The sequence below is a fragment of the Castor canadensis genome, chromosome 6 (assembly GCF_047511655.1).
Source record: "Castor canadensis chromosome 6, mCasCan1.hap1v2, whole genome shotgun sequence".
Taxonomy (NCBI): domain Eukaryota; kingdom Metazoa; phylum Chordata; class Mammalia; order Rodentia; family Castoridae; genus Castor; species Castor canadensis.
In genome coordinates, this window is record NC_133391.1 from 139,765,512 (window position 1) to 139,786,856 (window position 21,345).

A 21,345-nucleotide genomic window follows, 5' to 3' on the forward strand; every position below is an offset into this window, starting at 1 on the left:
TGGAAGATAGATCCAAAAGATAAACATATACACAAAAGCAAACATGATCATACACAAACTCGTATGTAGGACACGCTTGTAATAGTGGAGCTCCCTTATGGAACCAGAGGAGGGAGGGAAAGGAAAAGGGAAAGATAGAGCATCAACAGTATTGTAAAACATAACACCTGTGAAGGTAGAAGATATAAGGGTGTGTATTGAAAGCTATTGAAAAATGGGGGAGTGGGAGAGAAAGGGGTAAGGGACAGTAATGGAAGGGGTTGAACAGACCAAACTAAAGTACACTCACAGCAGGGATACATTGAGAAACCCCTTTGAACATCAGCTTAAATATCAATAACGAAAGACAGGACTGTAAAATAGGTACAGGGTGTGTGTGTTGGGGGGTACTTGTGCAAGGGGGAGGGGAATGAAGGAGATTAAGGTGAGGGAATATGGTTGATGGACTTCATATACTTATATGAAATAGAGAAAAGAAACCTTTGTAACTGCTTTAAGTGGTTCAAGGTAGGGGTTGAGAGGGAGAGATGGGAGGGGGTTGAGGGGAAGAGATGGTGGGGGTGATCTAACCAATGTACAATATAAGCTTATTTGGAATTGTTACTATGAGTCCCCGCTGAACAATGAATGTATCCTAATTTAAAAAATAAAATATATTTTAAAAAAGAAAATCAAGAGGTAAAACACAGAAGAGACTATATACTCAGATCTGTAACCAATATCTAGCACATAGTAAGTGCTAGTTGATTAGCTGTGTAGAGGACCTAGGTCTTTTCCATTGCATGCACACATCTTCTAATGGGTGCAACCAGCTGCGATATCACACCCTATGATTGTTCGATAGACAGTACTAGTCAGAAGTGGAATTGATTGTATTGGAAGAAGGAAAGGTATCAAGGTTTGTAGAAATAAAATGTGCTAAACCAGAAAATTCTGGAGAATGAGAACAGGTCACCAGAACCCCACTAGAACCAAATAAGGAGTGGGTAAGTGTAAAACAGTCACATAAGTCAATTAGCTTGAAACATAGGTGGAATGTTGCCAAAAGGAGCAGAAGGCATGTGCTACATTCTTAGTTGCCTCAGTAACACTAATGATTTTATTTTATTTTTTTTGGCGGTGCTGGAGTTTGAACTCAGGGCCTCACTCTTGCTGGGCAGGCACTCTACCACTTGAACCACTCTGCCAGCCCAACACTAATGATTTTAAAGTGGGATCATGTAGGGTTAAGAATCTAGATAAGACTCCTATTATGATCAATTTATTGATGAGTTTGCTTTTGGTTCACCATCAGCACTGCCATTCATTCATTTAACAAACATTTATTAAATGTGTATTATGTGTCATCAGCTCCATCTCCCACTGATGACTTTATTGAGCAATCTCCTGAATACCTACTGTGTGTGTAGCTTACAATAGACAATCTGCTGCTAAGATAACATTGTGAGGTACCAATGTTAGTGTTTGAACTGCATTCTCTGTTTCTACTGGGGAAACTGTCTAAGAGATCTGAGGTTCTCTAGTAAGACAAATCTTAATTATTCAAATGCCTTGTACTTCAAAGAGTCCAGGCAATGCAAATAGGTCATGGGATATGTGTGTATCTTTTTTGAATAAATGTATACTCAGACTCTTTGAATATTTAAAAAATTGTATTATTTATCCTTTTATTATTGAGTTGTATTATTTATTAATTCTAGAGACAAGCTCTTTATCAGACACCCTTTTTTTCCCATTGTGTGGGTTACCTTTTCATTTTCTTAACTGTGTCCTTTAAAGTGTAAAAGTTTTAAATTTTAGTGATGCCCAGTTTATCTATTTTTGTCTTTTATTACTTTTATTTTTGGTGTGATAGCTAAGAAACTACTGCCTAATCCCAGGTCATGAAGAGTTATGTCTTTTTTTTTTTTTTCCTTCTAAGAGTTTTATAGTTTTGACTCTTTTGGGACTTTGATGTATGTTGAGTTAATTTTTGTTTATGGTTCAAAGTAAGTGTCTAGCTTCATTCTTTTGCATGTGGATAAGTCTTCAATTATTTTCTAAGTATAAATTTTTAGTTGCTGCTGATTGCTCTAGGGGTTTACACATTGTAATTTATCAGAACCTAGCTTAGATTTATATTAGGGTAATTCTAGTAGGCTCTAGAAACTTAACTCCTTTCCAGCTCTACTCCTTCCTTTTATATATATGTTAAAATCTAACAACACATTGTTATAATTATTACTTTATATAATTTTGTGTCTTTTAAAAAGCTGAGAAAGAAAGGATAGCAAGTATAAATAGACTAGGGGTTTTGCTAAGTCCTGAGCGTGACAAACTGCTCTCTGCTTTATTCTTTGTTCTTCACCATACCTCCTACACTGGGATATGTAAATGAATGAGTAATGATCTCCACACAGACATTAGAAAGTGAATTCTTGGGAGTTTCAAGGAGGTGTACATGTAAGTAAAGAAGGGATTAAGAAGGTTGAATCTTCCCAATTCAGGTAGCTCCTTGAGGACAGGGACTGTGTCCTATGCATCTTCTGCCTAGTACAATGCTTGGCATGTGGCAGGTATTCAATAAATTTTGAATGAATAAATGAAGCATCCCCCGGTTGGTGCAGCTCTTGGAGGATGAGACAAGAGAGTTTTGGTCTTAGAATCCCCGGTGCTTCCCAACTGGACACTGCCTCTGCTCTCAGTGCCTCTGGCTCTGCACTCAGGACCAGCCTTGAGCAAACTCAGGGACAAAATCCCCAATTTCTGTAGAGAACATTCCCTCAACTCACCTTACAGGAAACCAACCCAGAGGTCTGCAGGAAAAAGCCATTTCACCCTTATAAAACACAGCATCTTCACATTTTTAAATGCTATTCAAGAAAGAAATTGATAACAGGGCATTTGCATATCTTTAAAGGTTTACACCTAAGGATATACCAGGATAAAATCCTATGCTGCTTTTTTTTGTTTTTTTGCAGAACTAGGGTTTTAACTCAAGCCTTCTCTACTAGGCAGGTGCTGTACCACCTGAGCCACAACCCAGTCCTTTTTGCTTTAATTATTTTTTGAATAGGGTCTCACTTTTACGCCTGGACCACAATCCTGCAATTCTCCTAGTTACACTTCCTGTGGCAGCTAGGATGACAGAGACCTGCTGGCATACTTAGCTTTTTATTGGTTGAGATGGGGTCTCTTTTTTTTTTTTTTTTGTCCCAGCTGTCCTGGAACTGTGATCTTCATGATCTCTACCTCCTGAGTAGCTGGGATTATGGTGTGAAATGCCTCACCCAGCTTGCTTTTAAAAATCTAATAAATATTCATTTTGATGAGAAACAGAAAAACCTCTGCAGAGGCAGGACATTCATCAATCATACAGGTACAGGCAATCATTCTGGACTTCATGTGAAGAAAAATATTTCAAACCAGACCAGGTTTACAGCTGTGGGGAGCCTAGTAAATAATGGTGTAAATCCCTAAATAACACAAGCACGGAGTCAAACATCGCGCAGGCCTCCTGGCTTGGCAGAGCAAAACAAGCTGCTTTTTAAAAAACCAGGCAACATGCCACATGTTCCAGCCCTTAGGAGATAGAGGCAGGAAGATCTCGAGTTCTTGGCCAATCTGGCCTATATAGTGAGACCCTGCTCAAACCCCAAACCTCCACCACCACTACCCCACCAAAAAAATATATAAAATCAGTAATATTGTAAAACATAAGATCTGTGAAGGTAGAGGATATAAGGATGTATACTGAAAGCTGTTGGGGGGAGGGTGACAGGTAAAGGGGTAAGGGAGAGCAATGGAAGTGGTTGAATGGACCAAAGTAAAGTATACTCACAGTGGGCATACATAGAGAAACCCCAGTGGACATCAACTTAAACATTAGTAACAAAAGGTAGGACTGTAAAATAGGCATAGTGTGTGTGTGGTGGGGGACTAGGAGGAGGGGGAGGGGGAATGAAGGAGATTAAGGTGAGGGAATATGGTAGATGGACTTCATACACCTATATGAAATAGAACAAAGAAACCTCTTGTAACTGTTTAAGTGGGACAGGGAGGGGATTGAGGGAGAGACGATGTGGGTGATGTAACTAATGTAAAATATAAGTCTAACTGGAATTGTCATTATGAATCTCAACCCCCCTAATAATAACAAATATATCCTAATAATAATAACAATTTTTTTTTTTAAAAAAAGGAGAGGCAGCTAGGTGCCTTCCCATGTCTCCCTGTGCCTTTGCTGCTCCAGGACCCTGGTGGCTGATGAAGAGAAAGGCAAGGCAAATGTAATCAGAAACACGTTCTTCCCCAGAGTCGGAACCGATTTGGGGCTGATTGAAGAAGTGATTACACAATGTTGGAGAGGCAGTTTAAGTGTTGCCCACCAGGGAGCCAGCGGGCTTTTTGAGTCAATTCTGAGAATTACACACTGTTCCATGGTGCTTGCTAATTGACCTGGTATTTCTGACTGACAAAATTTCCCTGAGGAGGCAAGTGAGAGCGGATAATGAGGATCTCGCCTCTCACAGGCCAGCTTGGGATCAAAGCTTGAACTTTAGAGACTACGCATTAGTTAATATGGAAAACTGCAGAAAGATCACAGACTGAACCTAAAAAGTTTCAGAGAAGCTTCAAGAAGGTTTCTGCTGTGACTCATAGCCTGTACCTACCTCCCACCTCTCACACTATACTTCTATACCTTCACTTTTTAAAATTATTTATAATTGTGAAGATAAGGTATATGCTTGTTTTCAACAACCATAAGGTCCATGAAGTGAGCAATTTCTGAGAACTTCAGGGCAGGGATCACTATTCACTTAAGCAAAGGTCTATTCATATACAAGGAAAGATACTGTGTTTGTCATGTGCCTGAGGGTCTGCCTGAGTGAGTACCCAACTGTTGCCAGGGCGGAAGAAAATGAAATTGGGGTGGAGGTGGGGAAGTCAAGCTGTTTCACATTTTACCATGAATAATTCTGAATATGGATTTGTTGTTGTTGCTGTTGTTTTGACTATTTATAATAGTCAAGAGATTTTCTTGGCTTAAGCTAAAAATACCCATATATCTTCTTATTATCTGGGAATGTGGCCTGTTTCTGGTGACCTTGTATATAAAAGTGACCTGTTCCTAATAAAATAAGCTGGCCCACCTGCCCGAGATGGGGGAGTTCAACACTCAAAAATTGAGATAATTCAAAGTTTTGAATCCAGAAATAAGATGACTAAGAAAGAAATGACATCAGGCACCATGTAAATCAAATGACAGCTACTAACTGACTGTAGAATATGCCCCTATGTAGAGGTGGATGCTCAAACAGCAGTGGTAAAAACAAACAAACAAACAAACAAACAATAAATGGCTCTTAAGGGTGCCTGTACTCTCCACTGGGCCTGGCGGACATGGAGAGGGAGCTAAAGTTACAATTAGAAATATATCTGGTAGGCTCTCTAAATTTATTTTTGTTTCTCTTGAAGTTAGTGTTTTGAAAACCCTGAAAGAAGTGTAATGAACACTGGACCCAGGATTATGGTGAAAACATGCTTGCCAATGGAATCCTTGATGCTTGAGAACATTCAGGAACTCCAAAGATATATTGGCTGCTGCTTGGGGCCTTGTTCTCAGACAGTAGGTCTGGGATTTGGGGGTGGTCTATTGTGTCTCTATCAAGCTGCATCCTCTCCTTTTGTCACTGAGCCACTGTTGAGCAAGGCGACCAAGGTAATGAAAGCAGAGATGATATTTTATTCCTTTCAGTCTCTAAACAGTGCATGGCACATCAGAGGTACTCCATGTTTGTGGAATTGATGGATTAATAAGTGAATTAAAATAGGTTTTAGGACTGGCAGTGTGACTCAAGCAGTGGAATGCCTGACTAGAAAGCACGAAGCTCTCAGTTCCAACCCCAGTACCGCCAACTCCCCCACCAAAAAAACAAGACAAAAAACTCCACAGGTTTTACTTTTTGTTGCTGAGCACAAAAATTATTATAAATTCTTGTTTTACAAGGGATTAACTTCATTTGTTTTTTATCTCGATCATTTAAATAGTTGAAATTCTATTATTAAAATCCAGTTTAAATTCTCTTCCCTTCTTTCCCCTTCCATTCTTCCTCTTTCCTTTCCATCATATTTCTTCTGGAAAACCCACAGAATTCAGCTCTTCCTCTGCTATGTCCCCATGACACTTTGCATTTCCCCCCAGCATCCTCAAATCCTATCTGGTGTTTGAGTTACAAGTGCAGGCTTGTCCTCCCTACCCTAACATGGGTTTTTATGGGGCAGGACCTCTCTTTTACTCATTTCAGGATTCTGGGCACCTAGTACCCAGAAGTCCATAAATATCTGAATTGGCATGAATTATACAGATATTTTTAAAGGTGGCAAGAATCCCAGAAGATACAGAAATAGATATTTCTCCCATAAAAATCCTTTTTTATCTGAAAAAAAGAGAATACTACAAACAATTGTTTTATTGTGAAAAAGAAAAGAAAAAAATTGAAAAAAAACCCTTTCAAGTGTTCTCTCCTGAAACAAGAGCAGGTTTGTTACAAGTGCTCTAGCCAGAGCATTTTTGGATGGAAATTTCTGAAGCACTGCAGACTTGATGAAATACCCCATTGCTTTTGTAGGTCATCCTAAGGTTCCCAATGAAGCACAGCGCAAATGCAAGTAAACATTCCTGAGAAGGCTATTTGAGTTGGGAACATCAGAATGTTTACAGATGAGCATTTGCTCCACCCACAGACAATAAAAACAGCCTGATTATGGGTTCCCCTGGGAAGGCCACCAAGGTGAAATGATCACACCAAGAGTAAAAAAGTCTCCATTTTCTTTCTGCTTTTATTTTTAGGGTGTGATTTGCTAGTGGCTTCTGACAGATTCGCTTTATTTTAAAGCCTGAGAAATAATCTCTGTTCTGTTTCAAGACCTTCTCTGTACTTCTCAATTCCTCCCAACAGCTTTGCAAATCTCCATAGCCATGCATTCTCCTCAGCCCTGCTCCTCATTCCTTACCTTCTCTGCTTCTACCCTTCCCCAAGAGAGCCAAAATCACTGCTCTCCAGTGAGCAGTGAATTAAATCCCACCTCAACGACAATAGAGGGTCAGTGTTTACCCAGGACTCTAAGGCATCACTTGTCCTTCCCCCAAAAGTCCAAAGACTTATAGTCAAATATCTAGCCCTGGAGGAAAAAGTTCTGAGATCTGCTTCAATTATGCAATTTATTCTTTAAATTTTACTTCCCCATCATAAAATGTCCTTTCATGCTGGGTAGCTTTACATACCCAGTTTCCCTAAGTGAAATATACTTGCTCTTTTCTTATTCAGTCCTCAAAGCCCTCCTGGAATATCACTGTCTTGCCATTTTCTCCTCTCTACTCATTCAAAGTTCATTGCCGCATCCTCAGTACTAACGCTGAACTCTGCTCACAACTCAGTTACGTGACTTATGTTCACCTACTAAAACTGACCTTCTTCTGCTTTGTATCCTCAATATTTCCTAGCATCTAGTGCAAACAAAGATATGGTAGGTACCAAATTAATATTAGTAAAAACAAACAAAAGAGAATTAAAACAGTATATGAGCTGCTATACTGTAATCCACAAATTAATAGCCCTTTTGGAAAGCTATTTGGAAGTAGTCGTTCTTGTTCTTGGTGTTAGAATAGTATTGTTAGCATTTTATTCACCATAATGGTGAACTATACAAAAATCTACCTTTATTAAGCATTTACTGTGTTCCAGACCTTGTGCTAAATACTCCTATGCATTGATTTAATCATCATAACAAGCCCTATCAGATAGATACTAAAATTCTCACTGTGCTGATGAAGTAACTCCAGTTTAGAGAGGTTGAGGTATCTGTCCAATTCCAGGGGATCCAGGTCTACCTGAGTCTCCTGGCTGCCTGCATTTGGTATGCAGTGGAACCTAATGCTCTAAAGAAGAGGCCACCACCATCAAGTCCAACTTCAGCATGACATGAACAAGCCAGCGGTAGCAGCAAGCAGGAGAATCCCAAGAGTCTTAATGTGCTTTGTTTTTTATTAAACCACTGTGTCTGATAAGCATCAGTGACAGTAAATACATAAATTATCCCTTATTCACAACTTTGTTATCTCCATTGCAGTTATCCAAACTGCAATGCTAGGTGACCTCGTGTGGCCAGATGGCAACCTACACAACTAAAGCTCAAAATGGTTCATCATTGTTATAGTTATTGCTGAACAAGTCCAAATTCCTCAGTAGAAGTTACAAATAAATAAAGATACATAAAAACTCTTGGTATAAATGTATATACCATAAAAGAAATGCGCTATACCTTAAGCTGCAACCACAAGGCAGGCCATTTATAATAGTTGTTGGAAGTTTAGTAGACTGTATAAGAAAGTAAAAGAATATAAGTTGACTTTACTTACTCATCTGGATGCCAAAATGTAAAATGAAATACCACTAAATAAAACAAAATTAAGGTATGACCAAGTAAAATTTCTCCCAAGAATGTAATATTGGCTTAAAAATATTAGGTGTGTGAGTTTAATCCAACATTAAAAAACCCAAAAGATCACTTGAGCAAATGCAGAAAAAGCATTGAATAATTCCTTATTAGGAAACTTGCTTAACCTAATTAAGAATTCTCCCAAAAACTACAGTAGACATGCTTCTAAATGGTAAAATATTTAAAAATATTCCTTATAAAATCAGGAAGAAAATAAGGATGTCCCCTAACACTACTGCTACTCAGTATTTCTGAAGCCTCTAGCCAATGAAAGAAGATATAACTAAATATCAAAAAGGAAAAATAACTTGTTCTTATTTTCAGATAAAAATTTTGAATGTAGAAAACCCTAGAGAGTCAAACTATTAGAATTAATTGATAATTTCAACAAGTGCTGCTATAGACATGATTAGTATGTAAACTGTAATATTTGTATTCACCAATAATAATCTGGCAATAAGGAAATGTAGTAATAAAACATATCCTGGTCACAGAAGTGGCAATAAAAGTCATAAAGTACCTAAGAATAAATCTAGTGAAGGAGCTGAGAAAGATAGAAATACAGGGACTTGTGGAAGCTTATTGAAGAACCTACTAAGTCTAATAAATGGAAAAGTGCAGTGTGTTTAATAAGAGAATATTCACTATCACAACAATGTACAAATAACCTTAGTGAATATCAATAGAATTTCAATTTGTGTGTGTGTGAGAATATGCCTCAAATGGTGTGTTTAGTCTTGTGTTCCACGTCACAGGCATACCAAAGATCAGCAATTTCATGCTGCAGTGGTACACCCACTCTCATCTCCAAATTTCAAAACTGCAAACAACTTTGTACCTTCTAAAAGATATTTGAGAAAAACTGTCACCTGTGAGTCATTCACAACAGTCAAAGGAAGCAAGAGTTTTAAGCAAATTTCCCCCAGGCATTGGGTTGCCTGGAGCAAGAAACCAGGATCCTCACTTGACATTTCCATCAGTTAGTTAAGTAGAAAGTACTTAGCAAGAGAAAGCAGAGGAAATAAAAATCTACCTGAGGAAGATTTCACAAAAAATAAAAGTTGTTAGGAATGAGGAGGACAACTTATCAAAGCAGAAAATAGAGGAAGTGTTATAGGGAAGAAAATATTTCCCCAAATTTCCAAACCACTTTTAGAGTGGTCAGGAAATGGGTCAGGAATAGAATCCCTTGGTACCTTAGAGATGTCAATCCAGCATTATAGACAAGTTAAATCTGACTAGCCAAGGCCTGGACATTCCTTCAAGTGGAAATAGTAACTGGAATGCTAATGTCTTTAGCTATTTGCTAACATTGTTTCCCAAGGGAAAATCTAGACAAAAATTGGCTGGAATGACTTAACATGCAAATTATCTAAATCCTAAATCTTTGACTTCAAAAGTAAAAGTGACAGAGAAATAAGGATGCAAAACATTGCAGGGTATCTTTTAAAAAAGACGGATTTTTACAGAAACTTAAGACTAGCTCTGGTAATATTCACTGAAGAAACACTATAGGTTAGCATACTGTATTATTACAGATGTCATAAAATGTTGACTGTGGCAGCATACATTTAATCCTGGAGCACCGAGAACTGTTCTCATTGGGAACTTGAGTGTGTGTGTGGTTGGGGGAAGGTGGTGCTAGAAAGCAGGTCTTTTTGCAACTGCTAAGTAGTGAGGAGCTATGGAGGGACGGGCTATTAGGAACAGAAGTAAAAGCCACCAGCTTTTTGTTGTTGTTCAGTAACAGCAAAATGTGGATAGGAGAGCTAAAGACAAAGAACACCCTGCAACAGACTGTCAAGCTGATTACTGGGAGGCACCGTTAGAAAATCTCAGAACACAAACCCAGCAACAGACACTAAACCTGGGACTTTGCTTTCTGAAGAGTGCTGCTGCACTCTTTTACCAGGTATGTTGGTAGGTGATTGAACATTGCAAAATTGCTAGAACCTGGAATAAAACAAGTCTTTTTTGTTTTGCCTGGGCTGGCCCCAGACTCCTGGGCTCATGCTATCCTTCTGCCTCAGCTGGGACTACAGGCACAGGCTGAAGCAAGTCTTTTTCTTCCTTGTCAGTCTTTCTTCCCTCCAGTCCACCCAGCACAGCCTTTTTTTTTCCCCACTGACCTTTCCACACTGCTGAAGAAATGCCCTTCCTCTGCAAAAAACCAATGGCCATTTGCTTAGCTGGACTTGCACTGTGTGATTTTATGTTTTCTTTGCAGACTTACTTCTTAACTTCCCTAAACCAAATTAACCTGAGACACCAGGCAGCTCAGCTGAATAACAGTTTCCACTGATAGCCCCAGGACACTCCAGGATTTTAGGAGTCCAAGGGAGGAGGGAGGTCAGGATCATTTAATCCCTCATTCTGTATTCAAGGAATCAGATTCAGTAAGGTAAAATCTCCAAATTACTTTACAGTGAGGTAAATTCACCAGTCTACCAACAAGCCTAACAGAATAAATAAGCATCTCAAATTTGAGGGGATCTGAAAGCCAAACTAAAAGGGGGAAAACCACACAGCCTTAAATATTTTAATTTGCGATCAACTCAAAAGAGAATTTGGAACACACAAATATTTTTCCTAGCTCAAGGTCACATTCTATTATATGCTCATCAGGAGAATACTTAGAAAAAATACTTTTCTTCTCACGTGAAGTTTTTGCAATAAGTTTTGTGATGGCAATAAATAAATAAATATATAAACAAACAAACCCTTGATTTAACCAATATAAACGGTTGTAAATACTGGTAGGTCACATCATGTCTTAGCGTTGTACCGCGTATTACAAAGCATTCATCACTCAAAGACACCATTAAAAGTTGTTTGTTGTAAATCTTTCAAAGAGAAATCCCTGGCATATAAACAGTACCTCTCCATTTTTCAAACTGTGCCCAATCTAGTCACTTCTCATATCTTGGCATTATATCTTCCCTTATACTTCCTCCTCATGCAGACCACTTCACCCCAATGTGTTCGTCTATTCACACTTGTTTCCCTCCTCTATAAGCTGAGTACACTTACCGCCTGCGCCACCCAGGCATTCACCGCCCGCAAGCTTGGCTCTCTTTACTTGGGGTTTTGCCCTGTCTTATTAATAACTACTGCTTCATAGACGCCTACAATAAACAGCAGATACTCAAAAGTAGCATGAGCATAGAATTTGCTGTCTAGCCTACACTTCTGAGAGTAGGATGGGGTGCTGTTAACAACTATACTGAGACGCCAGGTGTTAGCCAGGGATGTCCTGACCATCTGGGACACATGGGCACCTTGTCAATCAGTGATAGTGTGGCAGCATTCCTGGAGGTGGGCTCATTTGACATCTTTCAACATAACTCTCTTCTCTTTTCCTGGCCAGTTTCCCTTCTCCCTCACAGATGGGGTTCCAAGAGACATAGTTTTTAGCCAGTGTGACCTTAGTGAGGCGTTCCTGAGAATCGTGTTTTCCTGTTAACAGGGGATGATTGTAGCTAGCATAGTACCTTTCTCTTTCTTCCTCTGTGGAACTTGTGAAGAGGTGCAGCAGTTACCTGAAGATCACAAAGTGATACTTCTGAGGGGAAAAGGAAGGTTAGCAGAACAGAAAGACTCTTAACTACGTCTCTATGGGCCCTATCACTCACCTATCCTGACCTCTTCTGCAAACAAAACAACTTTCAGCTAAGGAGGAAAGTTCCTTTGTTGTTTGCAACCCAAAGTACTCTTAACTTGGAATACTTAACTTGGATAGCTATTATCATTTCATTCTAATTGGTGTATATATATTTTCTATACTCCTCACAATAGCCCTCACAGATGCTGGCTGTTATCCACATTTTTAGATGAACAAACTAAACTTCAGGAGGATTTGTAAGTTGTCCGAAGTTGGACAGGCAGTAAGTGTTGGAGTTTGACTTCAAGCCCATTCTTGTCTGTCCTGAGTCACACAAACAACATGACGCCTCACCACGTCTCCTGAGCTGGAACTGTGTGTATCACAGGCAATCCCCACTGAAAAGAGGTGGCTAGAAAGTAGGAGAATGAAAAATAGATCATTTTCTCTGCTACTTCCTTGCCAACACTCCACCCTAAGCAGTGTGGGGCTGCTACTCTATTACTTTACCATGGAATATTCCTCATATCCAAATGAAATGACCAGTTCAGCAAATTATTTTTAAGTGCCTACCTACTGTAGTTTTAATTAAACAAATCACTTCCCAACAGCAATATAGATAAGACTAAAGTTGATGGGGCTAGTTAGATACAGAAACAGACAATTTAACAAAGTTCTACAGTTAGAGGTAGGGATGGAAATGTGGAAGGAATTTGCAGTTGTGATTAAGATAGCATTGAAAGATAGAGCCTTGCTTAGCATGTGGGGGCTTCCAGGTTCAGTTTTCCACATGGACCTAAGGAAGGAGGAGGAAATGTAGATCAGGGAACTAGAAAGTGAGTATTTTCTACTGTACCACTGAATTTGAGGCAATATAAATGGTGTAAAAAATTTCCGTGTTCTACAGGAGATCCAAAAAAAAAAAAGCTGGTGCTGTTGATTATGTCTAAGGGTATTTTGGGTAAACCAGAAGTTCAGAAAAGATTAAAAGACTTTTTGAAAATCCTCATGATTAAAAATGATGAGAGCTGGGCACTGGTGGCTCACACCTATAATTCTAGCTACTCAGGAGGCAGAGATCAAGAGGATTGAGGTTTGAAGCCAGCCAGGGCAAACAGTTCACAAAACCCTGTCTCAAAATAAATAAATAACCCTTCACACACGCAAAAAAAGGCTGGTAGCTCAAGGTGTAGGCACCAGTACCACAAAATAGGGAAAAAAATTGTGAGAGTTATGTTTTATTAGGCAAGAATGGAACTAATCTTCTGTGTTTAAATCTTAGTATCTGTTCTGAGGAGTAGTTTTCACAAAATAATCTAACATTGAGCCAAAGGTGTATCCAGTGTACTCTCACTAGATATTCTAGCAGTGAGACAAACAGGTGTGGACAAAAGTCTACTGATTGCTCAGTGCTGTGCTGTAATTTCTAACAGTTTTTGCATCCTGTTTTCTATAAACATTTCTATCATTACAGAACTTTGGTAAGTCTTTACTTTTCATGGCAGATAGTGGTCACCACTGAATGGCTCTCTTGTGGCTGTGATGCGCTGCACAGAGAAGATGACTCTTAAGGAAATTTGAAGTTAATTCAGACAGAAGCACCTTTCACTTTTGACTCCCTCAATCCAAAACCAGTCACCTAGCCCTCAACTGAAGATCTTCTTAGGTTTCTAGGGAGACAGTTAATTCTGTAGTTTGTGCAATATGACAGAACACAGATTCACTAACAGAAATCTGTCTCCATGTTTCATATGTTGCTTTTAAAAGGTATGCATCTTCACTGGGGTTGCTTAAGGCTTAATTTTCAAACCCTAGAAATGTTGCTTTAAGTGATTATTTCTGTTCACAGATGCCTGGTGTAAGTGGAGCAGGGTGGTAACTGCTATGTATTGTCAGATCAGGACAGTTCACCCAGGAAGAGACTGAGAATACCAAATTTCCACAAGGAGTCTGCACACAGAAGCCTTCTCTCTGACTTCCTAGCATCACCTAATCCTTCAGGTTCCAAGGAAACCCTAAGGCATCACACCTACAGTCCATGTGGCCTCTGCTCTACAGATGGGGAAACCCATACCTCCAGGCTTGAGACATGCCCCATTTCTTCCATTCTAGTTGTTGCCCATACCTCCCCCATACTCTTTCATCACCTGTTCACATGAGTATTCCTTCATCCTATTACAGCCTACACTTTTCAGGTACCATCTCCAGAATGCTTTCATTATATGAAGAAAGGTAGGACCTGTCTTGGCTGTTGGAGGGCTTCTCACCTTCATGGTAGAAGAACCTCTCTTCATACCTAACCTGAGCCTCATGGGTACAGAAGGGACAGTTCATTTCTCAGTCAGTCAGTCAGTCCTTATGGAGAACCTAATTGGTGAACTCCATGTAACAACTGATTCAGAAAACAAACACATCATATGGAAAAATAATGCTGTTCGATAGCACAAAGGAAGGCTCAAAATGTAAAGTTAAGTGGGAAAAGCAACAAAAAGGTTGTACATACAATGTTCCAATTTTTTTGCTTTGTTTTTAACTACTAAAAAATAACTGTCTGAATTGTTAACCAAGGCAATCTCTCTAACCGAAGTTATAGATGAGATTGGAGGTAGCATTAAAGATGATTCTTTTTCATTTTAGTGTTTTTGACAATAATACTGATTTTTTTTGGGGGTGGAGGGAGTTGTTTTGGTTTTGGTGAGACTGGGGTTTGAACTCAGGGATTTGAGCTTACAAAGTAGGCAGGCACTCTATGGTTTAAGTCATGACTCTAGTTCAGTTTGCACTGGCTATTTTGGAGATAAGAACTCATGAATTATTTGCTAGGCTGGCCTTGAACGATATCCTTCTGATCTCAGCCTCCTAAGTAGTAGGATTACAGGTGAGAGCCACTGGCACCTGGCTCTTGACAATAATACTGATAACAGTGGTATTTATTGGGTCAGAGCTTTACATGAACTAATTAATTTAATTCTCACAATAACTCTACAAACTAGATCTTTGAGGTACAAAGAGATGAAATAGCATAGATGGAATTATCACAATTCCTATTATTATTAACATATGCGAATTCAAAAGTTAAAAAATTTAAATTAAAAAGGAGATCACTGCTATGGTTTGGATCTGGAATGTCCCCGAAACACCCAGAGTGGCACTATTGGGAGGTGGTGGAAACTTCAACAGGGGGAACGTCTTCTAAACATTTGGGTGTGTGAGCTTGAAGGGGACATTGAGAGCACTTTTTGCTTTCTGGTTTTGTTCCACTGCACATTACCACTGTGATATGCTGCTTCACTATATGCCCATAAGCAAGGGAGCCAAGCAATCACTAACTGAAACCTCCAAAATTGTGAGCTGAAGTAAACTTTTCTTATTTATAAGTTGACTATCTCAGGTATTTTGTTATAATAACAGAGGGCTGAATAACACAATCACATAGTAGGTGAATATAACCAGCATTCAAACCCAGCATGCTGGTTCCAGAATTAAGGCTTAACCAATACTTCTTGCTGCCTCTGGAAAATATATTGTGTTAAAATACATATGTTAACTTTTATGATAAAATATGATGTTTATTGGTAATAAAGAAAAAATAATTTTTTGTTTATATGTAGTATAAGCTGGTCTTGAACCTTAGATCCTCTTGCCTCAGCCTCCTGAGTACTGGGATTACAGGTGTGTACCAGCAGGTGGCCAGGCTAAGAAAAAAGGATTTAAAAAATTAAAAAGTAATGTAACACTAAACAGCAGAGGAGAGACAGGAAGGAAAGAGAAAGAAGGAGTCAAGGAGGACTGGTATGGTAGGGCACTCAAGTGGTTGAGGATTTGCTACTGTATGTGAGGACTTGGGTTCAATCCCTGGCACCTTAGCACCTAAAAAAAAGAAAAGAAAAGAAACAAATTCAGAGGAGACAACTGTGTTCCTTCTTAGTAGCTGTGTGACCCATACTTCATATCTCTGGATTTGTTTCCTCTGCTAAAAATGAGAGTGGACAAATCCATCCTAAAGAAATATTTACTCTATAGACTACCAATAGTTGGCATAAAAGGTCATGAGCTATGCATCATCATTTCAGGCATGACCATTATATTATTCATCTATAGCAAATTTGCTGTCCTTGTGCTCTAACTTATGTTTTCCAACCAGTGTTCCATAAAGCAAATGCTCTATTAGTGAGACACAGGAAATGATTCCTATATGAAAGACGGTAGAGAACATTTTCTTTTAAGATAAAAAAGTGGTGAAATAACAGAATTGAATGCAAAGTGGTTTGGCAGTACGCCTGACCCCCAAGGGCAGTAACCAAATCGTTCAAGCCTAAAAGTCCTCAGTTGGGGGTACTCAGCAATACTTAACATGTACAATGGAAATGTAACCAAGAAAATGGAACAACATTCCAAATACGCCTATCTGTAATTCCTTAAGATGTGAAAGCCTAAAAGTCCTCAGTTGGGGGTACTCAGCAATACTTAACATGTACAATGGAAATGTAACCAAGAAAATGGAACAACATTCCAAATACGCCTATCTGTAATTCCTTAAGATGTGAAAGACACACATTTCTAGGTTGAAAGTTCCCATTAGATAAATGGACATGATCCATACAAAGTGAATCCATACTTCAGTGGAATTTCCTAAAACAATAAGAGGATCTTACAAGATTCCCGAGAGGAAAAAATAAATTTTATGCAGAGTTAAAAATCAGAATGGCATTGAACTCTTCCAAAACCCTGAAAGATAGGAAGTGATGTATCGATGCCTTCAGAAATTTGTGGGACTTAATTTCCAACACAGAATCCTATACCCAGATAAAGCATTAAGTAGGGGAGAGAATAAAGACATTTTCAGACATGCAAAGTCTAAAAATTTTACTTCTAACAACTGTTTAGAACTGTTTATGGAGCAACCACTCCATAAAGTGAGGGAGTAATCCATGAATGAGGAAAACAAAAGAACAGGGAATCTACACGGAAGGGAAGGGAAGGGAAATCTCAGAATGCCAATGTGCGTCAGTGTTGGAAAATGACTGGTTCAGACTGGAATACTGAGGGCTCCAATGTAGAGGGCTGGGAAGGAATTGATTTATTCCTCATTGATTGATGCATTTGATTGTGAGGGAAATACTGAGAAGAGGTGTTTTACATAGTCATTCAGATATTTGAGAAGAAGTAGCATAGGTTCCTAAAAATTAAGCTAATGAAAAAATAATTATGTTCTCCAAAAAGGTGTAGAAAGAGACTAGAATCATAGCTCACAACTTTGATCTTCAACGAACAATTATAACACAATCAAAGCAATGTAAGCTTAACATGGATTTAATTTAAATTATGATATAATTAATGAAGGATGCTGAAGCATTGAGAATTTTCCACTGTGTCCTTGTTCTGTGTAGCTACTCTTCCTCACTATCCTAGCATGGGACTTAATTCTTCCTCTCAACCCTCCATAAAAATCCAAATTACCCAGACAACAGCTGGTAACCTGAAGAACAATTCCTCTTTCTTCAAAGAGCCTTCCTTGAACAACCATATCTGAAACCAGCCAAACTTTGGTTGCTCTGGCTAAAGTTCTATGAAATATTTAGCCTTCACCTCCAAGGTAGGTGTTTTTTCATGCCTGGCATTTTTTAAATAAAGGATTTTGCTAATGAGATTCTGGGTGATTTTCTTTCTCAGATTATATTGCAAAAAAAATGGAGGAAGGGAAGTTGGAGGGAGTGGAAGTAAGAAAATTAGATACTCACTGATGATAAAAAAATCAATAGAATATGTCTAAAATTGATAAATCAAGAACCATAAGATAAGCTAATTATTTAAATCTAGGAAGGTAAGTGATCAAACTGCTTAGAACTGAAGGTAATTGTATCTGGGGAGTGGGACTATTGTTTTGTTATAATCTTTTAATATGCTTTAATTCATAAAGTAGATAAATACATCATTTTGATAATAATTTAAACAAATTTTTTGGCAATACTGGGTTTTGAACTCAGGGCCTCACACTTGCTAAGCAGGCACTCTACCACTTGAGCCATGCCCCCAGCCCTAAACAAAATTTTTTTGAAATTTTTAAAAGTAAAAAAAAAAAAATTAAGTTGCAATTACATAACCAAGCATATCTATAAATTATCTCGACCAAAGGATACCAATAAATAAAGATGTAGAAAAGTTCTTCATGGCCTAAGGATTGAGAAAAAAGCTCTAGCAAGCAGCTAGTTCAGCAGACCTGGAGATGGGAAAGCTGCCAGTGCAGCCACTGGAGGGGCAGCTGGTGTGAGCTCTGCTGCTCAGGCCTCCCAGGCATTCTCTGAGTAACACACCAGACTTTGCTAAACAGGGTACCAGGGCTTGCTGGAAAAGGGTCATGTGCTCGCTCTCATGGAGGATGAAGATGAAGAGGGAAGTTCTTTTTAGATTCCCATTCTGTGACTTGGCTTTTCTTCTGTGTAACCAAGATTTTTTCTTTTACTCCTTTTTCTGTAATCTGCTTCTCCTCACCTGAGACTCTTTTCCTTACAGTTTTATTTTTCTATCTTAAATTCTTCACCTCTTGACTGATACTCATGTTTGTAGACCTGTCAGGTGATTTAAATTCCCCTTTCCTGCTCCCTCTTTTTAAGACAAGATTTCCTTATCTATCTTAGGACAGACTTGAACTCACTATGTAGCCCAGGATGTCCTCCAACTCGTGATTCTTGCCTCAGCCTCCTGAATGCTGGGATTCCTGGTGTGCACCACTAAGCTCATCTATATCTTTGTCTCTTAATTTTTCAGGTGGTTAGCTGAAATTACTTGTCTTTTGAATTAGCTTGCCCATCTATAAAACTGGTTAATATTCCTCAGGATGCTGTATAATAGCTGAGCTAATTGTGAAGTTATTGAAAATAATTTAAGAACTATAATATACTTAATTCAAGTTGTAGACTATTATCAACATAAGTAATTTGAATGTTTTCTTGTTCTGAAATTTATAACTTCAATACTAGAGAACTTTTTCTAGAATGACAATAAGAAATAACATGATATAGATTTAATAAAACCAATCTTGCAGTTTGCCCTTTCAACAACTAAAAAAAAAACAGCCAATGAATTAAGACCCTTTAGTCTCAGACAAATATAGTGATTAGATTCGAGAATGAAGTTGGATTTAACATTATATTTGAATTTTTAAGTTTCTCAAAATGGAACTCTATATGTGTGGCTGAAAATATGAGCCTACTAAGACAAACTCTTTGCTTTTCTTCTTTTAACATGTAAGTCTGAAGGCTTTCAAATTTTCCAGTCATATTCTATCAATGTGTAAAATTGATTTCTAGAATTCAAAGAATTACATTCTCTGCCGACACCAACATTTGCTGAAGTACTTGAAATGGTCCCACTGTTGGTCCCAAATTAAACCTTCCTACCTAAAAGCCTAAGCTAAATGAGAACATGAAGGGCTCTCTGGCCTATCTGTAGTTATTTCTGGCAAATTTAGATTTCTTACAGACCTGCCTTTATTTGAAACACAGTTTGGTTACTAGAAAAAAGCACACAGTCAAACCAAATATCCAACCCACATTTCTTCCTAACACAGGAGGCCTCTCTGAAGGTTTTTCCAGGCTTACCGCTTACCAGTGGTCAGTCCAAAAATAAACCCATGAAAGCTTTACTAAGCAAATTCAACAGCACACCAAACACCAGTCTGTGGGGAGCTGGGCTCAGCTTTTTCCCCAATAGCCTCTCCCAGGATCCCCACCCACAGTCCCCCATTTCCTAATTAGAAAGCTAATTAGGATTCCAAATTTAAATGCTAAGTGGAGAGGGAGATCTGGTTCCAGGCCAGGATTCCTTGAACATCAAACACTCTCCTCTGTCCTGTTAGTGCAGCGAGTGTGGGAAGAGAGCGGACTGCAGGATTGTTTGGGCCATTAGTCTTGCTGGAGGGCAGTGTTTACTCTCATTTGTCCAAGGGGGAAGATCGGTTGCACAAATTGCAAACTGTGAGAAGACAAAACTTAAAAACAAAAATAGAAAACACGGATAGGGATCTGAATACTTCAAGGAAAAGAAACAACTATCATTTTATAAACTCACTCATTACCATGGTGACGCGAGGGGACATGAGGCGTTGCCTCAAGAACAGTACTCTTTCCAGCCTCCCAATAGCGCAGGGCGACTTCTTCAGTTACCATGGCAACCAAAATTAGAAGGGTTTTTGCAACACTAACAGAAACCATCTTCTGAAGCGCTTCTCTGACTCACATTGAATACTGATGATGCAAGCTTGTGCGATACATATTTTCAAATATTAAAAAACTATATTACCATAAACAAATAATTGTTCTGGATCCCCACTTGAACGCTTAACTCGGAGCTTTTTTTTTTTTTTTCCTGTCTGGTTTTGTTTGTTTTCCTTTTGGATTCCCGCGGCCTCGAGTGCAAACGTGATTTGTTTAATTTCCAAACTTGTCAAAATTACAGTTGAGAGGTTCGAGTGTGATTCATTCGCGTAGTTTGAAATGGGGTAAGGAATGGCGTGGGGAGGATAGGTCTAACACAGAGCCTCTCGTCTACTGAATTGAGAGGAGGAAAACAGGAAAGAGAAGGGGGGAGAGAGAGAGAGAGAGAGAGAGAGAGAGAGAGAGAGAGAGAGAGAGAGAGAGAGAGAGAGAGAGAGAAGAGAGGTGACAGAGAGGAGAGGGAGAGAGAGAGGAGAGGGAGAGAGAGATAGAAGAGAGGTGACAGAGAAGGAGAGGTAGAGAGAGAGGAGAGGTAGAGAGAAGGACAGGAATAAAGGAAAGGGGAAAGTACACATGGCTGAATTTTGGCAGCCCTTATCAGGGCTTGAGCACCTTTACTGCCTTGGCCTCTCCATCTGCGCAGGTGTCCGGCTGGAGGAAACTGATCAGAACCGGCATTTCTAAAATCCTGGTATGGCGAGTCCTGGAGCTCCTAAGATTCCTGGAGAAACATTCGGGCAGGGAGACTAGGCTCTTCCTTACTTTGCTGGATCTTTCAAAAGAAGCACCTTCTCTGGGGAGCGTCGCGGTGTGGGGTTTGGGTTTGGTGGGAGGTTACGTGTCACGGGTCACAGCTATGAGATGTCACTTCCCTCCACTCTAGCCCGGGCTGGAGCCAGTGGGGAGGTCACGCAGGTCGTTGTTACAGACTCAGATTTGCAGTCTGGTCCAGCGCACCGCTGTGCGCGCAGCCACGCGCGGGGCTGCCCTCCTCCGCTCACGTGTGGGCGCGCAGAGACGCGGGTGACCGTACCACGCACCCACAGG

General features: G+C 39.3%; 1 protein-coding gene across 4 annotated transcripts in view; it reads right to left on the reverse strand.

Annotated features, from left to right (window-relative positions):
- Positions 1 to 21,345, reverse strand: part of Nim1k (NIM1 serine/threonine protein kinase) — a 56,801-nt gene that overhangs the window by 35,043 nt on the left and 413 nt on the right. Inside the window, exon 1 of one of the 4 annotated variants that reach the window (XM_074077534.1) lies at positions 21,061 to 21,281. The exons of 2 other annotated variants lie outside the window; for them this stretch is intronic. The gene's annotated coding sequence lies outside the window, so the exon portion shown is untranslated. Of the gene's footprint in view, positions 1 to 20,910; positions 21,282 to 21,345 lie in introns of those variants that run through there. One more of the 4 variants, XM_074077533.1, reaches the window with a different exon arrangement.